General features: G+C 36.6%; 1 protein-coding gene across 1 annotated transcript in view; it reads left to right on the top strand.

Annotated features, from left to right (window-relative positions):
- The window catches only part of ANKS1B (ankyrin repeat and sterile alpha motif domain containing 1B), a 407,884-nt gene that overhangs the window by 293,063 nt on the left and 88,896 nt on the right, over positions 1-25,925 (top strand). The window lies entirely within an intron of this gene.

Raw genomic sequence — 25,925 nt, 5'->3', positions numbered from 1 at the left:
AAAATTCTTTCTATGGTGAAAGAAGTTACTTGTATCCAAATTACAGAACTGCACTTATTTCATATGGTAGATTTTACAGTGTTTACGCATCAGAAAGATACTTACACAGAGGTGATGGTTGGGGACAAGATATAGAGAGAATTTCCAAATGCTCTCAGTAGACTACAGAGTTGTTTCTTCAGATGTCCTGTGGACTTAAAGATCATCAACAAGTAAACACTGTGCTTTATTTGGAAAGCAGGTTTCATGTTGTGTATGTTTAGTGTTTTATTATGCATATCTTATATATTACATAATAAGGTATCTACTTTTTTTTAATATGTTGTTAGAGTGATAAGCAAATGACATTTTTCAGTTTCATACAATTCTAAAGAGTAATGAAGCTTGATAGCTTTGGTAAATAACAAGATAGGAAACTTGTTGATAGAAAACTAAACTAATGTGGAAATAGTCAATGTGCAGGATGAATGCATGTTTGTACAACTGTGGACCACAGTGATTTCTAGACGAATCAGAAGTGTCCTTGTTGTGATTCACAGCATGAAAAGATTCTACCTTGAGCAATTAGAAGAATGAAATTGCTTTCAGTGGTCTGTGTTCTCAAATGGTTTCAGGACAGAGTGAGATAGGTTATACACTTAGCACTGTCAATCAAAGTTCTTCACTTGGCTCAGTACTGCATCAAATGCAGTATTCATTCCTGAATGCACCTTTTTCCCTTCAGTCTTCATTTTCCGACATTTTGCTAGTTCTTTTCTCTTATTCTTCTCTTTTAATATGTTTTCTTTTCTGTTGTTGTTCAGCTGCTGACTTGGAGGCATAACTGAGTTTTGTTAAAGCAATACAATTCTCCAGCTTTGTTTGCTTTTTCATCCCTTAGAGAATGTAAGAAGGTATTAACTACTGATACTACTCTTTTTCCCTTCATGTTGTGCAGTGCTTAATGCTAAAAAAAAAAACGTTTTAGATTCCTTTTCTATGGTGTATTCTCCAGGAAGAGGAAGATTCTAAAGTTTGTTCATTCTAGTATGCTTTTCTACAATGCACTGTAGCAGTGGACTTTCAGTGACTACTACACGGCTTATTAAGTTGAGACAAAGGCTTCTAAAGTAGGAAGACTAGTATCTATGTTTCAACCAAAATTAAAGTATACTCTTAGTGAAAAGGGGAGAACTGGGAAGATGCACTGCATTTGTAGTATTTAAGTATCATCTGCACAGTAATGAGGGAATGCATCACCAGAAAAACATTCTATTAGTTTCTATGTATCTTTTCCATCTCTTTCTTTCAAGTTTCTGAGTGTTTTGAGAAAAAAGATTTAGCAAATGGCATAAAACCTAAGAGTAACCCATGAGTGTTATACAGCATTTTCTGCTTTTTGCAGGCAAGAATAATGACATAGGGGATCAAGTCAGCAGGGAGCAATGCATATGCATGAATAGGCTGAAAGAGATCTAGTTCACTGAGATATATTCAACCCTTCCTTCAGCCCAGGACTGCCAAAGATAAGCTGCTACTATCAGATTCTTCTGAATGGAGGAGGCGAATGCGTGACACTGGAGAAATGCTCCTTCCTTTTAAATGACGCATGATTAAGATATAACTTACAGTATTACTAATTGACTCCCTATGAACAAGATAACAGATATAAGGAGTTTCTTCATTTCTCAAGCAGTGTTCTGCTAGAGATACCAGATGTAGTTCATAAACAGAAAATTTATCACCCAGGCCTTCTTATTATACAGAGGATAAAAGATTTAAATGGTCCTCAAAAAGCCATTCTCCCTGAGATACAGAATGATTAATACTAGGAGAATTTCATAGAAGCTAAATGTTTAAGCTAGACCCTGACCAGCATCTTGATCCCATGTGAGTGTAGTACAATGCGTTTCTGCATGTTTAGTGCACCTAAAGTGTCTAGACAAATTTCTGCCTTCTGTTGGAATATCACTAAGTAGCTGTGGCACATTATATCCCCACAGACAAATCTGCTTTTTCACATGATACTGTTTTAAATTGTATGGAAAGTATTGTTAATTTGTACTCCTCAGTGAAAGATGAAGCTCTGCCACGGGAACTTTAATTGGCCAGGATATAGTTTGGATCCATTTGAAAAATTGGTGGATTGTTTTTTATTTCATTTGTGCATTTTTTCAGTGGCTCTTGTAAGACTTATTTCATCTGCAAAGTTAGAGGAATTGCAAATAATAGTGGCTACTGCTCTTTTACCAAAAGTTGACCCCCCTTATAATCTTTTTGATAATGTTGTCTTTGACTGTAATATTAGTCATATCAATTTATTTGCCATTTACCTTTCATAGACTGCCTATTCATAAAGGAGAATGTAAATACACACTTCAGATTAATTTAGAATTAATTTACAATATGAATAAGACATGTTTCTAAAGCAACCTAAATTTATAATTCTTGTGGTTATGTTTTAACTCTTGTTTTTGTGACAACTGTAGAAAAATATTATTTCTCAGTCATTATCTGGATGGATTAACCAGGAAGGAGGAGAGGGATGTAGGGCAGTATCACTAGTCTTTCGCTGAGAATTTGGTATAAATGACAGCAGCAGTGGACATACAGTTAGCAGCTGTCTAACATGCTCTAGTCCTTGAAGGGTCTCAATTCATAGTTTTCAAAGCGGTATTAATTAGTTCTGTCTTCTAGCTCAGCTGCTCAGTTTGGCAGAACAGTATTTCAATACCCATTCAACTATGATTCAAATATACTGTGACTGTCAGTATATACGGAGGGCACCTGAAGAAGGAATGGTTATTGAATATTTATGTACTTTCACCTTATCTTTTCAGGTGAAAGGGAACAAGATTCTGGCCAGAATGCTGATAAGGTCAGAAATGGTCTGCAAGTTCATAGAAAAGGGCTGGGACATTGGAAATACCACGGCCTGCTGTTCATGTCTTTACTTTCAAGATGTTTGAATTCAGAGGGGAGGGCTAACAGGGGCACAAAAGGCTGCTAATGGGAAGTCTAGACAACTGCAGTTCTCTGGAGTATGCAGTTTCAACCTCTCTCTGTTTAGTTTGATTTAATGCTGCAGAATCAACTTCCATTTTTACAAGGTGTTGATGAAATAAGGGAAAGATTACCTACACAGCATAAAGCCAAGCCTCTATATCTTATTCCTTAAATTTTTCATTTATAACATCAGCTCCAAAGCAAAGCAAAATAGTAATATCTGTAGAAATTATTTAGTTATCATGATGTATTTCCTATCGGAAATTTAAGTGTTATTTACAAATGAATGTTCATTGAAAAAGCTTTTATAAACTTCACTGTAATAATATCTTACAGTCTTTATGTGATTTTTAAAAGGAAGCTTAAAATAATTTAATCTCAAGTATACAGTTTAATTTCATTTTATGTACAAGAAAATCTTATTGTCTCTAAAAGTTCAGAGCAGCACCAATTTTGTGACCTTATGTTAATTTTCTACTGGTATATTTCTTGGATTTTTTTTCTGTGCTCTAATATATGGCTAATATATGGTAGGTTCAAGGGCATTAATATTTTTTTCTGAACGCTTTTGCATTTCCAAGTAGAAAAATGAAGACCAGAAGAAGTCACAAGATTGGAAACAGTCAGGAAAATCAGAAAAAGAGAGAGAAGTAGTATATTTTGAAGTACAGATAATGGATTAAAATATATAGTGGGAAAAAAATGTTGCCACTTTTACTGCTCTGTTTTCGTGCTTGAGTAATACTATGAATGTGCTACAGCAGTAGAAAAAATGCAGGCAGCTGGAGGACTTAAGGACATTGGAGTCTTTAATAGATTTCTCTTATGTCCTTATTTGCAAAACATGCAGGTATCACAGAAGACAAGTTTTTAAATCCTGTTCAACAAGGACTAATTGGAGACCAAGTTATTTTAACACACTTGTTATCTACTGGATTAGTCTTTCTGCAGTAATGTCACTTGGCTCTCTTGTAGACTATCTGATGTTGAGGCTCATACTGAATAGATAATGGGCAGAAGACAGTTGAATGCAGGTGTTTCTCTTGGTTGGACTTTCATCACTCTGCTATCTCAGCAGAATATATGATTTATTGCAGGTCTGAACCAAAATTCTCTGCATATGTCAAGGTTCTACGGCAACTGCCAGGTAAAAATCTGGTCCAGTTTCTCATGCAGTGTGGATATAAATAGTCTCAAGCACTGAAAAAGGTTGTTAAGTCTTTTATATTTTGTAATTCTCTCTTGGTGCTTTAACAAGGCACATGACCCATAGGATTTTGTGTTTGCTTCATTAGTTGTAAGATTCTAGAAAATACCTGATACAAAATTAAGCATATGTCTCTTCTCCAAGGTATGAAGTGCTAGGTCCTCTGTTGTGGATGTTCAGAAGCACAGGACTTATGTATTCATTCACTGTTGATGACCTTGTCATGAGCTGGAATTATAAACTGCCAGGTTTTGAATACATTTACAAAGATGGAGCTATGACCGAGGATGAAAGGAATCATAAAGCAAAAAAGAACATACAGTTCTCTGAGCAGAGCAGATCTGAACTGGAGCAATGCGAGTTTATTTGAATTGATAATGGCAATAGTCATAATAACATAAATCAGTATGAAACAGACCAATGGTAGAACAGAACTGGACATAAGGCAAAAAAGACTGTTTTGTTTCATGAAATTCTTTAATGTATAGCCAAAACCTGTATATTGATAAGAGTTTTGATTTCCGAAAAGGTTTGCAATTAACTTTACAGAAAAATAATCCTTTAAGATTTTAATATAATCAGGTATGTACATATATGAAAGCTGTTCTGAAAGTAATACCTCCCATTTTATTATGTTGGCCCATGATGTCAGAGGCAGATGTTGGTGGTAAGGCACTAGAGACTGAATCTTCCCACTTATATTACATTACTTTTTGTTGCTGTGTGACTGACAGAAGCAGAGAGGCAGTCTTACAGAATTATGTCTGGTATAGAAGTGCATACGAAGCAAAGGTGTGTCATGGAATTCCTCCGTGTGGAAAAAAATGGCACCCATTGACATTCATCAACTCTTGCTGAATGTTTATGGAGACCAACAGTGGATGTGAGCATAGTGACGTGGTGGGTGGTGCATTTCAGCAGTGGTGACAGCAGATCGCCTCCACTGGTGCAGATTTTTACAAGCACAACACACATGCTCTTGTTCACCACTGGCACAAATGCACAGCTAATGGTGATGGCAGTGTTGAAAAATAAGGTTTTGTTGCTGAGAATTTGCTCTATCAAATAGTGCTGTTGTGTTCTTTGTATCTGTTGTAGTTTCCATGGAAATAAACAGGAGGCATTACTTTCAGAGCAACCTACTTTTTGTGAATAACAAACAGTTAATTTTCACTAAAACTTTGTATTTCCATATAGTCTTTCAAGAGGGACCATCAAAAGCATTTCCACAACTTGAAAATCCTCTCTTAAATATGAAGGAACTGGCTATCAAAGAAAGTCTGCCAGAGCACTAACATAATGATGTCAATTCAAATAGTGATTTAAGTAGAAAATAATGTTTTACTTCAAAACACTTCAAAGCAGTTCCTCTTTCCTCACACTGGATATACCATCTAACTAGCAGAAAATGGTGTTTACAGATTAGTCCTTTATTCCAGTAGTTAACCAAATAAAAGGAAAATTTTCACAAATAAGTGTTGTTGTTGTGGGACTTTTATAACTCAACATGAGCATCATCCAAAGCCCATGGCAACAGGAAGGAAAAGTAATGATATCTTCCTGAAACCCATCAGCTCATTATGCAATTAGTCTCCTTGGAGATGACATCTGAACCCCTCTGTACTGAAAGTTTTCTATTGCGAGCATGACGTGAGAGTGATAATAAATACAGCTGTTAAAGAAAATGGTCTGCTTTATCAAATGCAAGTTTGTTTCTTTTTAATTAAAAGAAAGCTTTCCTAAAGGAAACAAAGGTCTGTTTATTCTTTGCACATTATCCAGAACTAACTGGATAGTTCTTAAGTAATTCTAGTCATACAAGCAGCTGAATGTTTCTTTTCAAAGACTTTTCTTACTGCTGAAATTTCTACAAGAAATAGTGTATATTCTATTATGAACGCCCAGATGTTGAGATAACAGCTGAAACTACTGAAATCTGTCCACTATGTGCCTTGGAACTCTGAGAAACTAGAAAATGACCCAATGAAATACTACCGTACTTCTAAATTCATAACATATACACAGTTCTTATTTTAAAAAATGGTATTAAATTGAACTATCTTCTCATTATGAACTGAACTAACAGTCACATGAAGAAGAATTCTTCTGCCTGTTTTAATAACTTTTCTTTTCTTCTTATTTTTTAGGTTATTGTTTTCCTGCTTCAGGACAGTCCTCCCCTCCCCTTAATGTACCAGAACTGCAGGGCTTAGTCATCCCTTCCCCTTCCTCTCCTCCCCCAGTGGCAGAAATTTTCATTTGTGCTTTCATTCTTTGTAAATGCTAAAGCAACATTTGTGTTCTGCTCATGATTTATCTGTAATCCCCTGAAGTTCAAGGAAAACTTGAGAACAGTATTCTACAGAATATGTGGGTAATAACATTTGCCTCAGAAGAGATTCTCAGGTTCCCAATTTAAAATTCTTGCTTTGCTCTTTGTGAAACTGCTGTTGCGGACAAGGCCCTAAATAACATCTTAATGCTGATCTGACTCCTGGTCTAGGAAAAGAGGATTCTCTTGGGAGCCCATTAACACTCAGTAGTTGCCCAGAAGAGTTAGTACTGAGCAATATGGGCACTTCCTCACTTGCAGAGAGTAAGCATTTGGCATTTGCAGGCCCTTTGAGCTTTAAATCGAAAAACTTGGGATTGAGATTGATGCTAAATCTTCATAGTGATAAGGCAAGGAAAATAATTATCAGTTGGCCATGGGAACAACTGTCAACTTTTTTTCTTAATGGCACATGCATGGATTCAGGTAAAAGCAAACAGCAGTTTGGAGACTTTTTGGAGATTTTTTATTGAGAAATGCTACCAGACTAGAACTATTGATCTTATATTCTTGAATGTTGTTGGTTAGCTTAAGCATTGCTCTTGGGACACCTAATCCAGACATGAACAAGAGTTATTAAAACATAATGAAATATGTTTTGTTTAATCTATTTAGCAAAAAATGAATTATGTTTTAATGATACTATCTACCCTTTCAAAAACAGTAAATTGGTTTAACTATGATGCTTAGAATTTAGTCAAAAAGAGAGAAATTTGGAGTCACTGGTGTCTGCACTGATGTTGATGGATGGGGATTGGAGTTTGTGTTCTGGACTGCTAGGAGTTGGTGACCTTATGTGTTTTGATCACTGCTTTCTCCCCAAAATATGGCTATTTTTCTTTGACAGCTATGGATGAATGTACATTCCTATAGTACAGAAAGAGGATATAACATAAATTCAGAACCTAGCCTCAACAAAAAGCTAATACTCAAAACCAGACTGATTCCAGCCAAGCATGACATGCAGATGTGTGCTGTGGGAATGATCATTCATACGTACCCATATATACCTCTCGCTGTCAGAGGCTTGCGTGGACTCTCTTAACAATTTCAGTTCTACAATGTGCTAAGTGATTTCTGGAGTACCTGTGGCTCCCACTGGTTTGCTTTGGCTTACCACATTCAGAGGAGCAAATTCAGAGAGGATACCGCACCTCTACTGAAACTGGGACTATGAAAGGCAGATAATAAGAAAAAGCAATTGCTAAATAGGCTGTGGAAAGGAAGTGACAATGCTCTGTACTGTAGGAAATTATCTGGTCTACTTGGTATGTTTTATATTTAGTATGTGTCCTAATGTTTTTACTGCTTCCTTTTATGGGTTGCTTTTGGTTTGTCAGAGCATTGGTTACTCCCATTGTATTTGGAAGCATAAGTGCCAGATGTTTCCAATTGTATGTAGGCTATCAGTGATTAATGCATTCTCTGAAGGATCAAATAATAATACATTACATATAGAAGTTTACAAAATACAAAATTGTGGCATGCTATTGGATGCATCAGAAATAACTTCTAATGCTTTAAATTTGTGCTTCAAGTATCTTGTCAATTTGTGCCACTAGAAGCATTGATTTTTTCAGATTGTTTTGAAGCTATTTATGCTCACTGGCATGTGTTATTATTTCTTCTGCACAGTTCTTCTTTTCCAGAACTCGAACTTTATTTCACAAAACCTTATAGCCCTAAAAGCTAAGTGGAAAAAAAGATGAAAATAGAAGCATAATGAGGCAGCAAGTCTACCTATGTCTGCAAAAAGAAGTTCTTAATTTTCAGCTTTGAGAATTATGAGTAACAGTTAATCCCAGTTTTTAAATACAAAACTGTCCATCAAATGAAGAAAGAGTGATTGAACAATCTGAAGCTTACACTGAGCAGCAGCTTGTTGTTGGTACAGATATTTGTGCTGAGGAATTACATCTTGTTTTTTACTGTCATTCAAAAGAATGAAGTGAAAACAAGCAAACCATCTCAGTCCCACTGTGGGAAAGGTAGACCAATGTTATTTAACATAGGAGAGAGGAATCATACGATCATAATTTAAATAAGAGAACCTCCCACTGAAATAATCCAGTTACTTTGGCTCCCAGTGGACAAAGACTAGGATAATCAAAGTATTTTCCCCAAATTTCTATACTGCCATGGAATTATTTTGAATTGCACACTCTGGTGAAATTATCACAGTAAATTTGATGTGAAATCTATGCATTAGATAAATGAGAAAAATAGAGTTATCTACTCAGATAGGAGCATTTGACCTTTAATAATTTATTCTGACATATCCAGGACTTGGCTAAAGGTCACTGGCAAAGTCAAAACACTTGGATTTGTGGGGTTTATGGTGTTATGTGGAATACAAGTTTTCATTCAGTAATGGACTTGGACATACTTAGATCCATGTACTCCATGTACTGTGTGTGCATGAGACCTTGAGGCATACCTGCCATAATGCCTCAGGCTAACTAATACATCCAGAACAATGTTCACTAGATTAAGTGTGTTGATTAGAAATGTGCTGTAGCAATTATCAGATTGATTTATAGTAAAAGAATAACATTTAAAATGAGCTACATTATTTTTTTTGTAATTATCTTGCAGTAGGAATTCAATGTGGCAAACATTTTGTCATTTGACTAGAGGAGTTGTTATTGCATTATAGTTTGCTTGAGATTTTGTATAACTTACTGATAGGCAACCTGTCAAGTATCCGTATAGAAATTATAAGAATAAAATAAACTGAATATATAAATCTAACATCTAATTGTGAATGCTTAAAGGAAAAGCAATTTGAGAATAATATGATTACTAGCTGTAAAATAGGATTTTGCCATGAAGTTAAAAAAAAAGAACTACATTCTTGAACTGCATTTTTTTCTATTTGGGGGGAAAAAAAATCTCAAAGTTTCTTTCTGCCTTTCTAGAATATGGTAAGCTGAATTTCCTTTTAAGTGCTAAAATCACTGAAATCTTTCTAAGTAAATGTATTAGATGTATTAGCATCTGACCCTAAATCATTTACTTATTAAGAGATACTGTATAAATACTCTAGAATGAATTGGCCTTCTGACACTCTATTGAAGTAATATATGTCCTGCTTAAACAAGATCTGATATCAGAGGGAGTTAGTAGGAAAGTATCTGTGTAACTAAGAGCAGAATTTCACCCTTATAAATTCACCATTCAAACAGAATTTGAATTTTCTAAATGCCAGCTGTGAATACTGAAGCTATAGTTGTTTTGCTAACACATAATTAACAATAAAGCATCTTCAGGTCTTATTTGCCTTGTCACATAGAATCATGAGTAACTTAACTTGGAAGGAACCCCTGGGGCTCTTTTGGGTTAATCTGCTGCTCAAAGCAGAGCCAATGTAGATAAACTAGCTCAGGACGTTGTCCAATCAAATTTAAACATCTCCAAGAACGGAGATTCAACAACTCTGGGTAACCCTTCCATTATTTCTCTACTCTTGTTACTTTCATTTTCTGTTGCCTAGTCAGGATTTCCAGTGTTACAACCTATGTCCATCGGCTTCTCATCCTATCACTAACCATCTCCAAGAAGAGTCAGGCAACATCTCCTCTATATGTTCCCATTTGGTGTTGAAGATCCCATTTACCTTTGTCTTGCTAGGACAGAGCAAGCACTATTCCTTCAGTTCCTGCTCGTGTGAAGGGTTGTTGTTTGAGCCTAGTTGGAGCACATACACATCTTTACTTAATGGCATGGAGGAGAGAACACTCTCCAGCTCCCTCCTTCTCAGTCGTATTGGTTTATGTGTAAATAGGAAAGAAACATCTCTTTTTTATCTGATGTTTAGTTTCACAAATGTATCTGATTTTTCTTAAGCCTTTAAAAAGCACAGCGTTACTATGCTATCCATGCATTATCACAGAGTAATACAGTCTAATTTGAAAGCTTTGGCAAAGCAGTTTGTGTGTAACACTCCCCTCAGCCATTCCCTCTACAGATGAGCAGTTCTATTGCCTGGTCAGAAATTCATAAGTATCTGCTGGCAGAGATTGTTTCTGTTCAGGCTTCTTCAGTTTTGGGCTACCAAAGTAGTCAGTTCTCAGAGGTGGTTTGAGTTACTGTAGGATGGTATGAGGCCACTTCAGTGACAATAAATACAGCATAGCTAATATACTGGAAGCAACTCTACTCTGAAGACAACTACTATTTTTCTGCTTCAATCTTTCCAATGACTTGATTGAACGCTTAATGAAAATACTGCCTTGTGGTTTTATTTCTCCCATTATCTTAATAATTGTCAAGAAAGAAGTAAAGTTTTCAGCCAAGATTCGTAAAACAAACAAACAAAAAACAAAACTAATTCCCTCACTCCCTCCAAGCTAGGTGGTAGTACAGTTGGTACACTGGAGGGAAAGAATGCCATCCAGGGGGACCTGGACAGAATAAAGGAGTAGTCCTATGGGAACCTCATGAAGTTCAACAAGGCCAATTGCTAGGTCAGGGCAGTCCTAATATCAAGACAGACTGAGCGATGGATTCATTGAGAGCAGCCCTGCAGAGAAGGACTTGGAGATGCTGATAGATGAAAAATTGGATATGAGCCAGCTGCGTGAGCTTGCAGCCCAGAAAGCTAAATGTATCTTGGACTGCCTTAAAAAAAAAAAGTGACTGGAAGTCTGAAAAGAGTGATTCTCCCTGTGTGTCTTGCTCCTGTGAGAGTCCACCTAGACCAGTGACCCCAGCCCTGGTGTCCCCAGCACAGTAAAGATATCAATTAGAAGATGATTAGAAAACTGGAACATTGTGCCTGTGAAGAAAATTTTGTTGAATGTGGGTTGTTCAGCCTGGAGAAGAGGAGGCTCTAGGGAATTCTTATTGCAGCCTCTCTATATATAAGAAGTGCTTATAAGAGAAAGAAGAAATACTTTTTACCAAGGCATGTAGTGGCAGAACAAACAGTAACAGTTTTAAACTGAAAGACAGACAGACTTAAATTGGATATAAGGAAGAATTTTTTCATCATGAGCATGTCAAGACCCTGGAACAGATTCCCAGAGAAGTTGTGAATGGCCCATCAATGGAAGTGTTTGAACTTGGGTTGAAGGCACTTTGAGCAACTAGATCCAGTGAAAGATGTCCCTGCGCATGGCAGGGATCATAGAATAATAGAATATCCCGAGTTGGAATGGACCCATAAGGATCATCAAGTCCATCATAAGATTTTATGAAGTCTAGATTGTGACATTTTTGTTAACTACTTCCAGCACTTTAACTTTGTGTCATGTTTAGTACAAAATGCCCCAAGCATTTTCTTCAGAAAGATAGACATGTGAATACTGATCCCTCTTTCTTTCTATAGATAGTACTGAAAAAATATTGACTTGCTTGCATTACCTACAGTCTCTGATAGAAGTGTAAAAACTTCTAGTATAAAACTGTCAAAAGTAGCTGCTCCATTTTCGGGTGTCTATGCCAAAGTAGCAGCATGGTTCCTCCCTGTTCTGGCTGAAAGTAAGCTGGAGATAGTAATTAAGCATCACTAAGCAGTAAATTGCTGGGTTAGCACTTCCTTTCTCATTTGCTTTTCCCCAACTGTCCACTACTTGTCAAAAATAACTGTCACTATCAGAGTTGTCTGTCAAACCTCATATCATCATCTGATCTTCCAATTTTATTCCTTGTCTTCTTTTTCATAACACTTAAAACACTCAGTTTAGTAATGACATAAATTTTCTGCCTTGCCTTTTGTGCAGCTAGAGTTTACCCTGAGCAAAGGGAATCTCTGATGTTGTAAAGAAAATATTTCTGGGGATGGGGAAGGAAAATACGGAAGAGGAAATGGGGAAGAGCACAAAGGAGAAGATACATAAATGAATTGGGGACTTTGAGGAGAACTGCTATGAAAGAGTTCAGCCTTCTGGATTCAGGAAACCCTCTGTAAATAGTCAGTCTGAAGTGTGATTTTATTTAAATTTCTACTTTTCCTACCACAAATTATTTGCAGAAAATAATTCAATACCAGTACATACTGCATACTTACCAGGGGTAGTTGCCTGCTTTCTTTCTATCTTTTGCTCCAGGTCTAACATGCCTATTTGCATTGGAAACATCTGGTCTTACTTTGTAGTTTGTCTTCTACCACAGTTCTTCAGTGGTAATTCTCAGTGGCTCTAGTTTTTAGCTGAATGTTAGATTTTATCCTTTGTTTCTTAGGTGGTTGTATTTATTGGTGAATCTGATAAAGCTGTGGTTTCACTCAGGTTTATAAATACTTTAGCTATATCAAATTGAAATTTTTATTAGAGTCTCGGATTGCAGCTGTCTTAATTTGAATCACCTGCATAGAAATGGGGTGCAAAAGTACCAGGTTTTACTATGGGGATAATATTTTCAGGGTAATTTAAAAAAAATCTGAGTGGAGCAAATAAACCTTCAGCTTGGGAAACTAAATACAAAAACTACAAGAGAGTTACACAGATCTTGCTTGGCTAAGGGTACAGATTTTGGGTATCTGTGTAACTACTTATACATCAACAGGAAAATCACAGTCGTAAGTCTTAAATACAGAAGGAGATCTTGGTTTGCAAAAGAATATATGGCAGCAAAGACATAAGATCAGTAAAAGAAAAAGTTAATGGTGATATTTTAGACATATCATATATAAGACTTCTAGAATTACCTGAAACTTCCTCATTTTAGGTTGTTTTAATCTAGACTGGACAAATACTAGAAATGCAAGGAATGGCCTTATATGTACAGAGAGAGTTAATAGGGCATTAATAAATATTTTCTCCAGCTCTAGCTTCTATGAATCAATTTAGAGTTGAAAGTACAAAATGTTAATGTGAAAGACAGAAACTGACGAAAGAGAATATGGTTCGAATGGTCATAGATATAGAAGATGGCTATTAAAAAACAGATGAATTGACATGAGATAAAAATTTAAAGTTATTGATGAAAGATTTTGTGGAGGTTAGGAAAAACATATTACATGAATATGTTCAGCAGAGAAGACCAAAAAAATCAGGAAAAAAAAACTACCTCACAGAAATCCATTAAGACAACAGAAAGTATTTGCTTGGTCAGTGGCACAGCATTATAGACAGCAAAGAAATTAGGCTTACAAATATAAGCAAGCCTATCTCGAGGGTGTATTCATGCTCCGCAGAAATAAGTAATGGAACTCCCTGTCAGTGTGTTCAATTCCAGCATGTGAAACTTGTCCCTTAAATGTTTTAACTAACACGCCAAGACTCCATTTGTGACACATTAATGGACCTCAAATGTCTGCTCTTTGGTCTTCCATGACCATCAACTCTTTAGGGTTCATACTTTGAAACTTAGGGCAGAAACTGATTGTATCTTCAGCATAGAAGCATCTTGGATGCTAGACTTCTTCACTGTTAGAAAAAATTCATTTTATCATTAGAAATTTTTAACAAATTTTAAGATTTTCTAGAAACTGTGTTTCTGTGGTTCTTGGTCACATTTATTGTGATTTCTCTTTCAAGCCATCCTCATTTTTTCAAACCCTTTATTTTTACTACAATTTGTCCTTCATATTTCAGAAGAGAGTGCTCTACTGTAATTTTCACTGTATTTTCTAATGTTGTTAATAACATCCAGCAACTCTACATTTATCAAGGGAGTTCTCATTTGGCAGTTAAATTATTTTTATCAAAAAGTGGATATTATCAGACTCTTTAGGAAGAAGCATGAGACTGAAATAATGGGACAAAGATCAAAGCCAGGAACTACACAGAGTTTCTTGAGAGGAATCCCTGACTGGAAAAAAAGAGGCTGGCTAATGGCATTTTTTTTTTCCTCAACAACTAATGAAAATTTCCCAAGAGGTTAAATCCTCTAATAGTTTGAAATATGGAATAAAAAGTCATTTCAAACTGACACAGAGTTCCCAGAAATACTTTATATTAATTTAGTCTGTCTTTTATATCCTTTAGTTTGTCCAGTTTGTTTCAATGGTTATTCAAAGAATAACTGTACTGAGGCCTCACTGCTTCTGATTCTTCCCTAACCATTTAATTTAGAAATTCTGATCTTTGTATTCTATAAGTACTGAAATTTAATCTCAAAACCATTTATAAATATGGTAGAATATCTGTGATTATACATATTCCTTCGCTAAAATACCTCTAGATAATTTTAAATTCCAGTACATTTCCAAACTCCTTGATGTCGTTAGGAACTTGAGTAAATTTTGACTTGTAATTAAGATCGAGTGTTTCATTCAACTATCTGGAATATACTCATTTCATATTTATTTTAACATTACCTCAAATTGATTTTTTGATTTAAAATCTTTTTTTTTTTAAGGCTACTTGAGTACAGATCAGGGAATGAAAGATGCAGAAAATGAGTGGAAAATAGGGAGAGAAAGAAAGGAAAAGAACACAAAAAATTAGTAATGATCAAAGGATTAGTGATGTATCAAATGGAGAAGTATGAGAATTACACAATTTAGGTAATTTATTGAATAAATGAAGCAAATTATCCCAAATATGACTCAGTCAGCAAAACTGATTTGTTTTCTGGGAAACTTTAGAGGGAAAAAAAAAGAAACACCAACATGTCACTACTTTTCTCCTTACAACTGCAGCTAATTAGGTATAATGTTTATGTATTGTGGCCCATGGCTTGTTCACTAATTTGTTATTTACTCACAAAGAAGAGCACCATTCATTAAAACACCAGAAGCATTTTGTGCAGAGTTATGAGTTTTCCTTACAGAACATCCATCAAAATAAAGAAGACTTTAATTATTAAGGTCTGACAACTCCACGATCAAAATGATAAGTTTAAAAGCTGATAAAGTACTATTCCAGCTGATGGTGACCTGCTATAACCTCTGGAAAAAAAAAACTTCAACATTTGTCCTGAATGGTCAAAATATATTTGGTTTTCTGAAATTTATAGAAGCTCATTGGGAAGATAAACATACCCCTGATATCATATGATATGTTTCTCAGTTTCCTGTTTTTGCCAGGACACAGTGAGGGCTGGCTGCTTTGTAGTGGAGAGGATCCAAGGGGAGAGATAAATATATATTTAAAAAAATTTCCATTGTGAACAGTGAGCTTTCCTCATGCAGGCTGCAGCAGTTTTGTAGATTGTGAGCTTGAACACTCCTAGTACTCTTTGCCCTCATTTACAGTAGAAAAGATCCTGTAAAAACTGATAATGATGCTGAAAAAGCATACTAACAGGTTGTATTAGCTGTTTTCTAACTACTTTGACACTAGTTGTTTTGGTGATGTTTTTTTAATCCAAAGCCCTAGGAAATGTGTTTGTGACCTCGGATTGAGTCACCATTTCCAGAACCAACCTTGTTCAGATGACAGCCAAGTGATGTTTTCAACACAGACAAACAGAAGTGTCAAACAGCTGACGGGACTGTAAGAAAATGATGTTAATCAACATTTAGAGGTGCTGGGGAGTTCATTGCCATTTAGTACACTCAAAACTTCTTACAGCAGTATATCAGCTATCTTAGTCATCCAGTCTTTCCATCAGGATCAGAAACATTGATTTTTTTTTTTTAAGGAGAGTTCTTACTGGAAGTTCCTCCTTGAGGGAAGATTTTCTTGCTTTCTTATCTCAAATTTGGCCTTCACCAGGAACCATAGTAGCCATTAACTGATTGAAGCTTTTTTTTTTTTTCATTCCTTGGGCCTATCTGAAGAATAAGAACATTATATATTTGTCCGATTTCCTCTGTTTACCCAAGCCTGATAAACCAAAGATTTTCCATGGAAAAGAATCATTCTGTTACCTTTTCTAATTGAATTATTTTCTTCCTGGAAAGGCAGTCTCCTCTTCATGAAGACTACCCCCACCACAGCCTATACTGATTGCTCTTGGCAACTCTTTGCTCTGATCTTAGAGTCAGACAATGTGATTAGCCTTTGCAGTTGCTGTCATTACTTAAGATCTAATTTAAAGCATTCTTTGCCAGTTACGCATTTTCCTTCAAGATAAAATCTTGTCCTGATGCTATCATCCTTTTCTTCACTTTTTCTTTAATCCAAGACATTAGATAAGTATATAGCTATGAGAACACATGAAATCCACTGATGTACTTATTACTTTTTGGGGGGGAGGAAGATTTTTGCATGTTTGGCAATGGGCCTGGCTAAAGAAATAGGTGAAGTCTGCCAGTAGACAGAATCATAGTGCAATTATGCACTATGAATGAATGCAGAGAAAGGTAAAATTTTTTTGTCTTGAAATGTAAAAAATATGGAACAGCAAATTGTTTTTTTCAGGGATAAAAGATTGCTGATTTTCCAATCTGCTAAAAGAGGTAAGGAAAAATATACTTTATATCTCTAAAATATCATCAAAAATTAGTTTTTCAACTGTAATTCTAGAAATAAGCTGTTATAGTTAGGCCCAAGCATGCTGCAGACAGAAGTTAGCATAAGTTTTTACCCAGTAATACTTGCAAAACTTCATTCCATTAATCACTATTTTAGCTAAAGCTGATCAACAGGAGAGAAAATGCATAGGTGCTGATTTAGTTAATTACACAACAACAGATAGCAAGAAAACAAACCATAACACAAGTTTATGATTTATAAAATCATATTAAGAAGGTAAAGCTGAATTCATTTCTACATAAATCCCACAAGAGCAAAAGCTTTCAAAGAAAAGCTACAAAGAAAACCAGTAGTTTCGTAGGAACAAGTTTTTTTCACCTTAACTGTCTACCAAAACCAGACTGAGCATCTTTATGGAACTATTAGCATATTTTCCCTGCTATTTTTGTCCAGGAAGACTGTGTTCCTCCCTGAGCTCAGTTTTAAGGAAAATATTCTTTTTGAATAATTTTTTTTACAGTTGTGGTAGGTATTTCCAGTTGCATGACCCATTTGCTTCAATCACCTACGCTCCAGATTGATAAAGATTAATTTTGTGTTCTATGGCTCCACTATTCTTTATTTGATGAAATCTGTTATAGTGGTGTGTATGTGGTAAAAACACAGGGTATCATGAGGGGAAAAAAAAAGAGACAAAATCCATTCCAACTTTCAGAGTATTACCTTCTTTATGTCTCAAAAAAGAAGACTTTCTATTTGAGCTCAGTGTGGCTATTTAAGACTGGGACTTTTGCTTCAGATTGATTTATTGGAAATAAGTATATTGTTAAAATTGATTTTGTGTTATATTGGCTTTAGTGCTTTGGCCTCTAAAAGATGCCATTTATTTGAGGAGACACAGTGCTCTACATGAGTAAACAGGAGTTGATATAACCATTATTTAAATGCTGCAAGAGGTTATACACATTATATTTATCAACAACAAAGCTGCCTGTATCAACAGCAAACAGAATCAGCTTGATTCTATGCTTTTTTCATAAAAAACACCTTCAAAATGCTGATTATCCCAAAGCCACCTTTTCTGACACTCTGAAAGCAATTGTTTTGTTATCACCACCTGCCACTGCTGTAATAGATTTGTAGGTGAAAATGAAAATTGGAACCAGTGAATCTTGCCATATTCTAATGGAAAATATCTAAATTATGTACTACTGAAGGGGAAAAAAAAAAGAAAAAGAGGGGGGGGTATTAAAAAAGAAGAAAATTAAGGAGATTTCTTCCTGCCACATCCAGATTTTGCTGGGTACAACAAAAGCATTACCCATTAGGGAAGAAGCACAAGCGTGCTGGGATTTTGGCCTGGTTCTGGCTGAAAAAGCTGAAAAAAGTCTTCTACAAAAGGAACACAAATCCCATTGACTGCTGTAGGTGAGACTATATTGGACTGCAAAGGTGGAGATAGATTTTGGTCTGTGTATAATCAATGGATATACAGATGGTATAGTATATCCAGGAGTTTGGCTGATTATATTAGAGTAAGAAAAGAAAGATACTTACCTTATCCCAGGCTCACAAAATAGACTCCAGTAGAGCAGATCTCCAGAGAGATCCTTTCCCACTGGCAGTCAGCTCTTAAATGGGCCTAGGAGAGGTGGAGCCAGGCTCCACCCCTTCCGGCAGCACAGGTGAATTGCCTTCACCTGTGCTCCGTGGCTGACTCATTGCTCGCCTCAGGTGATTAATCAGAGGTTCAGGCTGTGATTCATCAGCCCCATACAGTCTGCTAGACCAGCTATCTTTCAGATCAAACTTTCCAAAAAAAAAAATAGGTTAGTGGAGTTCCATTTTTCTCTGCTTATACTTGAAAGTTTGTTACATACTGGTGTGCTTAATAAAGATGCTGGTACCACTCAAAAACTGGCATAAAACAGGCAAAGCAAACTAAGTCAGGCAGCCAGCTACACTCTTCTGTAACTTCTTTTCTAATTGTGTGGAGGATGCTATAACATCTGGCAAAATTTCCATAACAAAAACCTGAGTTGTCCTGGCTGCATTGCTTACATCTCCTTCCAGGCAGTCAAATCCACTTTCTAAAAAGCCCACCTTCTGATAGATCCCTTCATCCCACCTCAAATTGGTGGATCGTGAATTACATCACATTTTCATATTCTGACAGATTTTTTGTCTTTGAGGGCTTTTCTTCATTCCTGCTGGCGTGTGCACTGTAGAGTGCCAGTGTAATGCTGGAACCATATGCATAAGAGCTATCAGACCTTCAGATATAATTAACAGCTAATTAACAACCCTTCTGGCCCTAGCAGCTAATGCTTTGCTGAATTCAAGAAATAATTTGGATAGGTAATTATGAACACTATTTGAAAATAATGAGTTGAAGCATCTACAAGATTTTACCTTGACAAAAAATGTGATTGCTAAAATTGTTACCGACTAATACATATTTAGGAAGAGCAGGCAGCATTTCAAAAGAGAAAATGTATTCCCGTTGTCCACAAAAACTCATTACCAATGAGAAAGAAATTCATAAGATCTCTGAAGAAAATAATAAAAGAGTAACTTACTAGAAATTTTTTTGAACGGATGAAAACATGCAACATCCAATCCAACCACCAGGGAGGGGACTTGGCAGCACACTAAGCGTGACTGTCTCAATGCATATTACAAGACTGGGGACTAAGTAGTCACTGTCTTGCACAATTCAATTCTATAGCCATTTTTATTCCATTTTTTTCTACAGGCTTGCAAAAGTTGTTATTTACAAAATCAAATTTATTCTTTGGTAATTTGGCTTTTCAGTTTGTTTTTCATTCACTCATGCCTATAAGTCACCATTTTCCATTTTTATTATAAGGTTACATGAAAGTGTTTATTGCAACAGTATTTGAAGCAAAACATTTATGAAAATAAATGGTTTGCATACATAATGCTAAGCGTTAAAGCACATAGAGGGTGGTTAAAATACAGTATAAGTGCATACAATTCAAAGGTGTAAATCTGCCTCCTGTTTTGGTTGCATTTTAGGAAGCCTTAGGCTGTCATAGCCAGAGTTGCGAGGACTTGAGCTGACTTCTAGGGGTCACTTGATGCTTTCTCTTACAAAGCCTGGAATTTAGTTATTTATGAATCACCCCAAGAAATAAGACCTCTTGAACAGTTTTTCAGTCTAAGCTTTTGTATAGGAATTCTTATTTGTTCAGACATTATACAGTCTTTCCTAATGTTTAACCTAAATTTTCTCTTCTACATGTTAAATGAGTCCTCAGTTGTCTTTGATTAATCCAAAAAAATGGCCTACTTTATGACATGTCTTTAATTATTTGTAGACAGTTCCTGTTATGTCATTTTCCTCCAGATGGAACTTGCTTAACTCTATAATTCCACATAGATATTGTTTCCCAAACATCTCCGTTTAGTTACTGTCGATCCAGATTCCTTGGCAAGTGTGCATCTCTTTTAAATACCATGTCCCTAGACAATGCCCTGTTCTTTAATCACTGCTGAGTACTGCATAGCCATCTTGCTCAGTACCTGGGTTGTGTTTTTCCAGGGAGTATGAAAAATAATATCTGAGCCTAAAAAGAACCCAACAAACAAGGAGAAGGGAAAGGACGATTTGAGGGCAAAGGAGAAGTGTTAAGAAAGGAAGCAACTGAGAGACTCCTGAAATTCTCTGCCCTGGTTTACCAGTGGCAGCCAGGCATCACCACAGACAGGGAAGAGATGATGAACTGATTAGCCCAGAGAATGCACACTGTCTTGCTGTTGTTCCTATGGTCAGCTCATACAGTCCCTTTAACCAAAAATTCTTATTAATGCCAGCATCTTAATAAAGCAAAATAACACACATATCTCTTTTGTAGCAGTGTGAACAATTAACACAGGATCTGTATTTGTTTGATTGTGTGAAGAGAATTAAAGGTCATAATACCTTTGCTTTGTCTTTAGTATCTAGCATTCCTTTTTGGCCCTAACAGGAATTTTCTGACTCACTACTGCGGTTTGGGATTTTGACAACGTATCTTTGTTTTTCATTATTGAAATAACATATATACAGGGAAAACAATAGAATAGAGCAATGTTTCTGATTCCCTACTTTCTTTTTCTACATGAAAACAGTCAACTCACCAAGCAACGCTTCCTTTCTTCACTTCAACACCATAAAATTGCCTTCCTTCTCCCAGCAAAACATACACATTAACATTCATGGTTCCCTATTTGATTGTCTGATGATTAAGACACAAAGATCCTATTCTACAGTTCTGAGGTAATATTCCACTTTAAGTATTTCTTTGTTGGGATTAACCACAGATTTTCACTGTTTCATTGCTTTACTTACTGATCACATGTTAGTACATATCTGCCCATTCATCTTTCTTGTGCTTTTCTATTCAGTCAAAAGCAGGATAACCATCATGGTCACCAGAATAAAGTGGAGATCTGTAAGTTTCCTAAATTTCTGTTTTTTTAAGGATTTTAAGAATCATTAACCTACTTGAAACCAGATTATGTGTGCTCCTTCAGTAACATTAAAGAGGATCCAAAGTAGATTGAATATAGTGTTTTAGAAATTGTTTTTAGATCAATCTGGACTTTCTAGTGAAATAAACAAAAATGGAAAAGTCCTGAACCTGTACTATCTCAAATACTCCCTTGTGCTGTCTTCTGCTTGCATGTTTATAACTACTACCACCCTGAGAAATTTCCCAGCTCTTTTCTTGACACCTTATTTCAAGGCAGGTTAAGGTGGTTTGTGGTTTTTCCTTCCTTTGGCACTGAGGTGCTAAGTAGGTCTCAGTCCATGAGAACCAGATGTGTGAACCAGACATCTCAGTTCACACATTTGGATTTCCTGTAGATCTTTAATTTACTTTATGTATGTTTTGTTTTGCTTTTTTTTTTTTTTTAATTATATATTTGTCAGGTAAATTATTTCCCAAATCCCATGATCAGCACGAGCTCCTGCAGAGACCCAAGCAGTTTCAGGAGGTAGCCCCAGTTATCTCTTTGAATAGGAATCCCACAATAGCTACACATTCACACTTCATTTGATTCACTATTTCCAAAGAGAATGCATACCCCAAATTTATCAGCTTTTTGGGGCTTTGATTCTGTAAAAGTTTAAGAAAATAAAAATGAAGGTTTATTCTGAAAGATAGGCACTTGAGCTACTCATTATGAGACTGGATGTAAAAGAAATGGATGAAAACAGTTCTCATGTTAGTGATGCTAGATTTCATTCTCACATTTTCCCGTCTAGTATATTTAAGCTATCAGAAGTTGTCCTATACAGCAACATCCCATCCTCTGAGTGCTGACCCAGAGCTGAAAATAAGGCCAGTTTGCAGGACTGGCAGTAATTTCCCCAAGAGACTTTGCTGCTTGAAACAGCATTCTGTGAGTATTCTCCGTGCTTAAAAGATGACAACTTCCTTTCTCTTCCCTGCTTCTAACTCAAGCCAATACGACTTTTCCATCTCTTTTCAGTTAGTGTATTCCTTTTGTCATGACTTATTATGGTACTATTAGAGGTGTTACATTCTCTGCTAACTTATGTGCCATACCATAAGAATTCAGTACACAAACCATGTGCACATTGTGTGCTAACCTTTCTGAAAGGACCATACTTAGCACATAATTCCAGTAAAGGACTTTTGCAACTCTTGTTTGCAGCGATCCCTGTCTCCTGCTTTCTTTCTTATCTGTATACTTATCTTTAGCAATTATACTATTATGGTATACAATTATTCTAGGCAATTTCTCACGAGTTTTTTGTTTTGTTTTGTTTTGTTTTGTCTACTGGCTTCACAATATTATTTTCTTGCTCAGTAAACCTACCCAAACTTATAAGAAGCTATGGTATGGAGTCAATGAATCATTCAGGTTGGAAAAGACCACTGTGATCATCCAGTCTAATCCACAGAGTTCTTGAACACCTCCAGGATGGTGACTCCACCTAGGCAGCCTGTCTCAATGCCTCACCACTCTTTCAGGGATTTTTTTCCTAATATCCTATCTTAACCTCCCTGGTACTATTTAAGGCCATTAACTCTCATCCTTTAAATTCAGTCCGTTCGGTCTCTATTCAGAGAATTCAGAATCAATTAATGTGAATCTGAGAAAGGAATGTAAAAACAGTCATCTTCAATATTTTGCAATCATTTTATCTTGCTTTTTATTGAAGATCACTTCCCTACTTGCAAACAAGAATTAATTTTATCTTGCTCTGACTGTGTAGATCCTTTGATAGACTATCAACCAGTAAGGGTATAGATATCAGCAAAGCAGTTCAAATTAGCAAATACTTATCTCTAACAAACAGTCAAGTTATAATAAGGCAGAACTTTTCAGCACTGTTGGAAAAAAAAAGTAGCACAAACTTTTGGAGCAATTATTTGAAAAAATAGGGTATAATCCTCTTGGTTTTACTAAAAGGAAGCAACTTCAACTTATTTTCATAGAATAAAGTTTATTTCTAGATGATTTTCGGTGTCTAATCTATATATAAAATTATATAACAAATAATTTTAAGTAGCAAATGAATTTCCTCATGTTGTTTGACTAAACATCACTTTCTCAGAAAATACATGTAATTTTCTTTGTCAGTAGGAAAAGTAACCATTAGAGGCCATTTTGTTGAAAATCTAAGTCTGTTTTGACTTCTTAACTGAAGAGCAGACTGGCGAAACTGATAGCTTGAGCCAGGGAAATCTGGGATTTGATCAACTCTATAGATGTGATAACTGGATTCTTTATTTAAAATGATCTTTTTTTCACTCTTATGATGATTCTTGTCCAGAAATAATCTAATATGGTCTGATGACTCTAACTGTCCAACTTGCAGTGAAACATAATAGCACTCAAGAAAATCTGAAGCCATATACAAAGAAAACCAACAATTTGACAGGACTGTCCCATTGGTGCAAAAACTGCCTAACTCCCTGAAGGAAGAATCATGGCCACCATGGCTCCTCACCAGAGCCAGGCTTCTTAGGCACAGGCCAGGCCTCAGGGCTATCAGCTGGAGGCAAATCCAGGCAAGGTGAGGAGAGAAAATCATAGAACCATAGAATGGCCTGGGTTGAAAAGGACCACAATGATCACCTAATTTCAACCTCCCTACTATGTGCAGGGTCACCAACCACCAGACCAGGCTGCCCGGAGCCACATCCAGCCTGGCTTTGAATGGCTCCAGGGATGGGACATCCACAACCGCCTTGGGCAACCTGTTCCAGTGCATTATCACCCTCTGTGTGAAAAACTTCCTCCTAATATCTAACCTAAACCTCCCCTGTCTCAGTTTAAAACAATTCCCCCTTGTCCTATCACTATCCATCCTCGTAATCAGCTGTTCCCCCTCCTGTTTGTATGCTCCCTTCAAGTACTGGAAGGCCACAATGAGGTCTCCTTGGAGCCTTCTCTTCTCCAAGCTAAACAAGCCCAGTTCCCTCAACCTTTCTTCGTAGTAGAGGTGCTCCAGCCCTCTGATCAACTTAGTGGCCCTCCTCTGGACCTGCTCCAACGGGAGAGAGTCTGTGCTGAAATCACACCAATCTTCTCTCCTAGCACAGTCCAACAGGCTGCACTCATGTCTGCCTCCTCACCAAGCTTCTGCATTCCTAAAAATGCCTTTTTTATCTCACCATCTTGCTAGAAGCCTTCATCCTCTCCTAGGATTTTCTTGTTTTTACACACTTGCTTTCTTCATGCAGAGCTGCTGTGCTCTGCAATATGTTACGATCAGTGGAAGTAATGAAGTTTATGGCAGGTACAGGAAACAGCTGGCGCTTCCACCGTGCTCAGTCGTCACCATATTGGGCTCACGCTAACAACCTCAGTGTGTTCCTCTTCTGGCTTAGATTCCATTGAAGTATTGTTCCTAACTCAGAATGCTGTTAATGGATCACATCCCATCTATAGGACAAACAGGTTTTCAGTTTGCAGATTCGGATCACAGAACCCAGGACAGAGCTGGGACCATACAGGGAGCTTTCTTATCTAGAGATGTGGATCCAAAAGATCAGAAGAACTTGAGCAAACTAAAAATAAGGCGTTTTAAGGAAACACTGCCGAAGTGTGTTTTTAAAAGGCCTTCATTGCAGAGCAAAAATGTTGCAACTTAGTTTAGTGCTTCATCATGCATAAAAAGATAAAATGTTGTGAAATGGTCATTTTCATATTTACAACCTTTGGAATTCTACTCAGGAAGCATTTCAAAATGTTTACTTTCTATTTTCTTTTTTCTCCCAATTGAACTAAACCTTTGTATTCTGTTCTGCTGTGTTCTGTTCAGTCTTCCTGTATGGACTACATCAAACCCGCATAAACGTGAATCTGCATCTATGAGGTTGTAGTGAGCAATGAGAGCTGTGAGAAAAAGCAGAAGGTATCCAGACAAAATCAAAATAACTTTCCAAACCTCATCCTAGGATGTACTCTTGAATTAATGTTGGAGGTTTCCCACCTTTGATTTGCCAGGGTTAGTTAACCACAACTCTTAAATACTTAGCAGTTGTTGTTCTCTGTGCTGCATGGAGCCCCTTTGCTCCCAGGCACAGTGCTGTGCCCGCTGACAGCTCTGTGCTGCCACAGTGAGCTTCGCCCAGAGGCAGGCTGTGCTGCACAACCAATGCTGTCCATAACACAGAGCCACTTACGAGGGCTATCAAACTTTTCCAGGGGTTTGATATTGACAAGTTCAGCTTATGGGTAGTTTAAGAAAGCTCTGAGGGAGGCTCACTCTAAAGAGCCTTAGATAGGGTTAAGTTGGTGCACAGAGTTACCTGTGTTGAGGTTTTATATGAGTACATGCAGCTGGGCGTGCAAAGTGGGTGGATGGTATTGCTCAGTTCAGTTTGTGCGATGGCTCTGAGCTCTGAGTTTGGACCACAGACTGGCAGTGCACATGTGCCTGAAGTTTGCATTGGCAGTGACCCAGGGCAGCAGTGTCTGTCTGCGTTGTTCATCCCCTTGCGCTGAATCCCAGCACAACTTGTGTGTGGCTGTGCTCAGTGACCTTCTTTTTTTTTTTTTTTTTTTTTTTTTTTGTTCTTTTTATTTAATTCATATTAACTCATTA

The sequence above is a fragment of the Meleagris gallopavo genome, chromosome 1 (genome assembly GCF_000146605.3).
Source record: "Meleagris gallopavo isolate NT-WF06-2002-E0010 breed Aviagen turkey brand Nicholas breeding stock chromosome 1, Turkey_5.1, whole genome shotgun sequence".
Lineage (NCBI taxonomy): Eukaryota > Metazoa > Chordata > Aves > Galliformes > Phasianidae > Meleagris > Meleagris gallopavo.
This window is presented reverse-complemented; position numbering and strand designations above follow the sequence as displayed.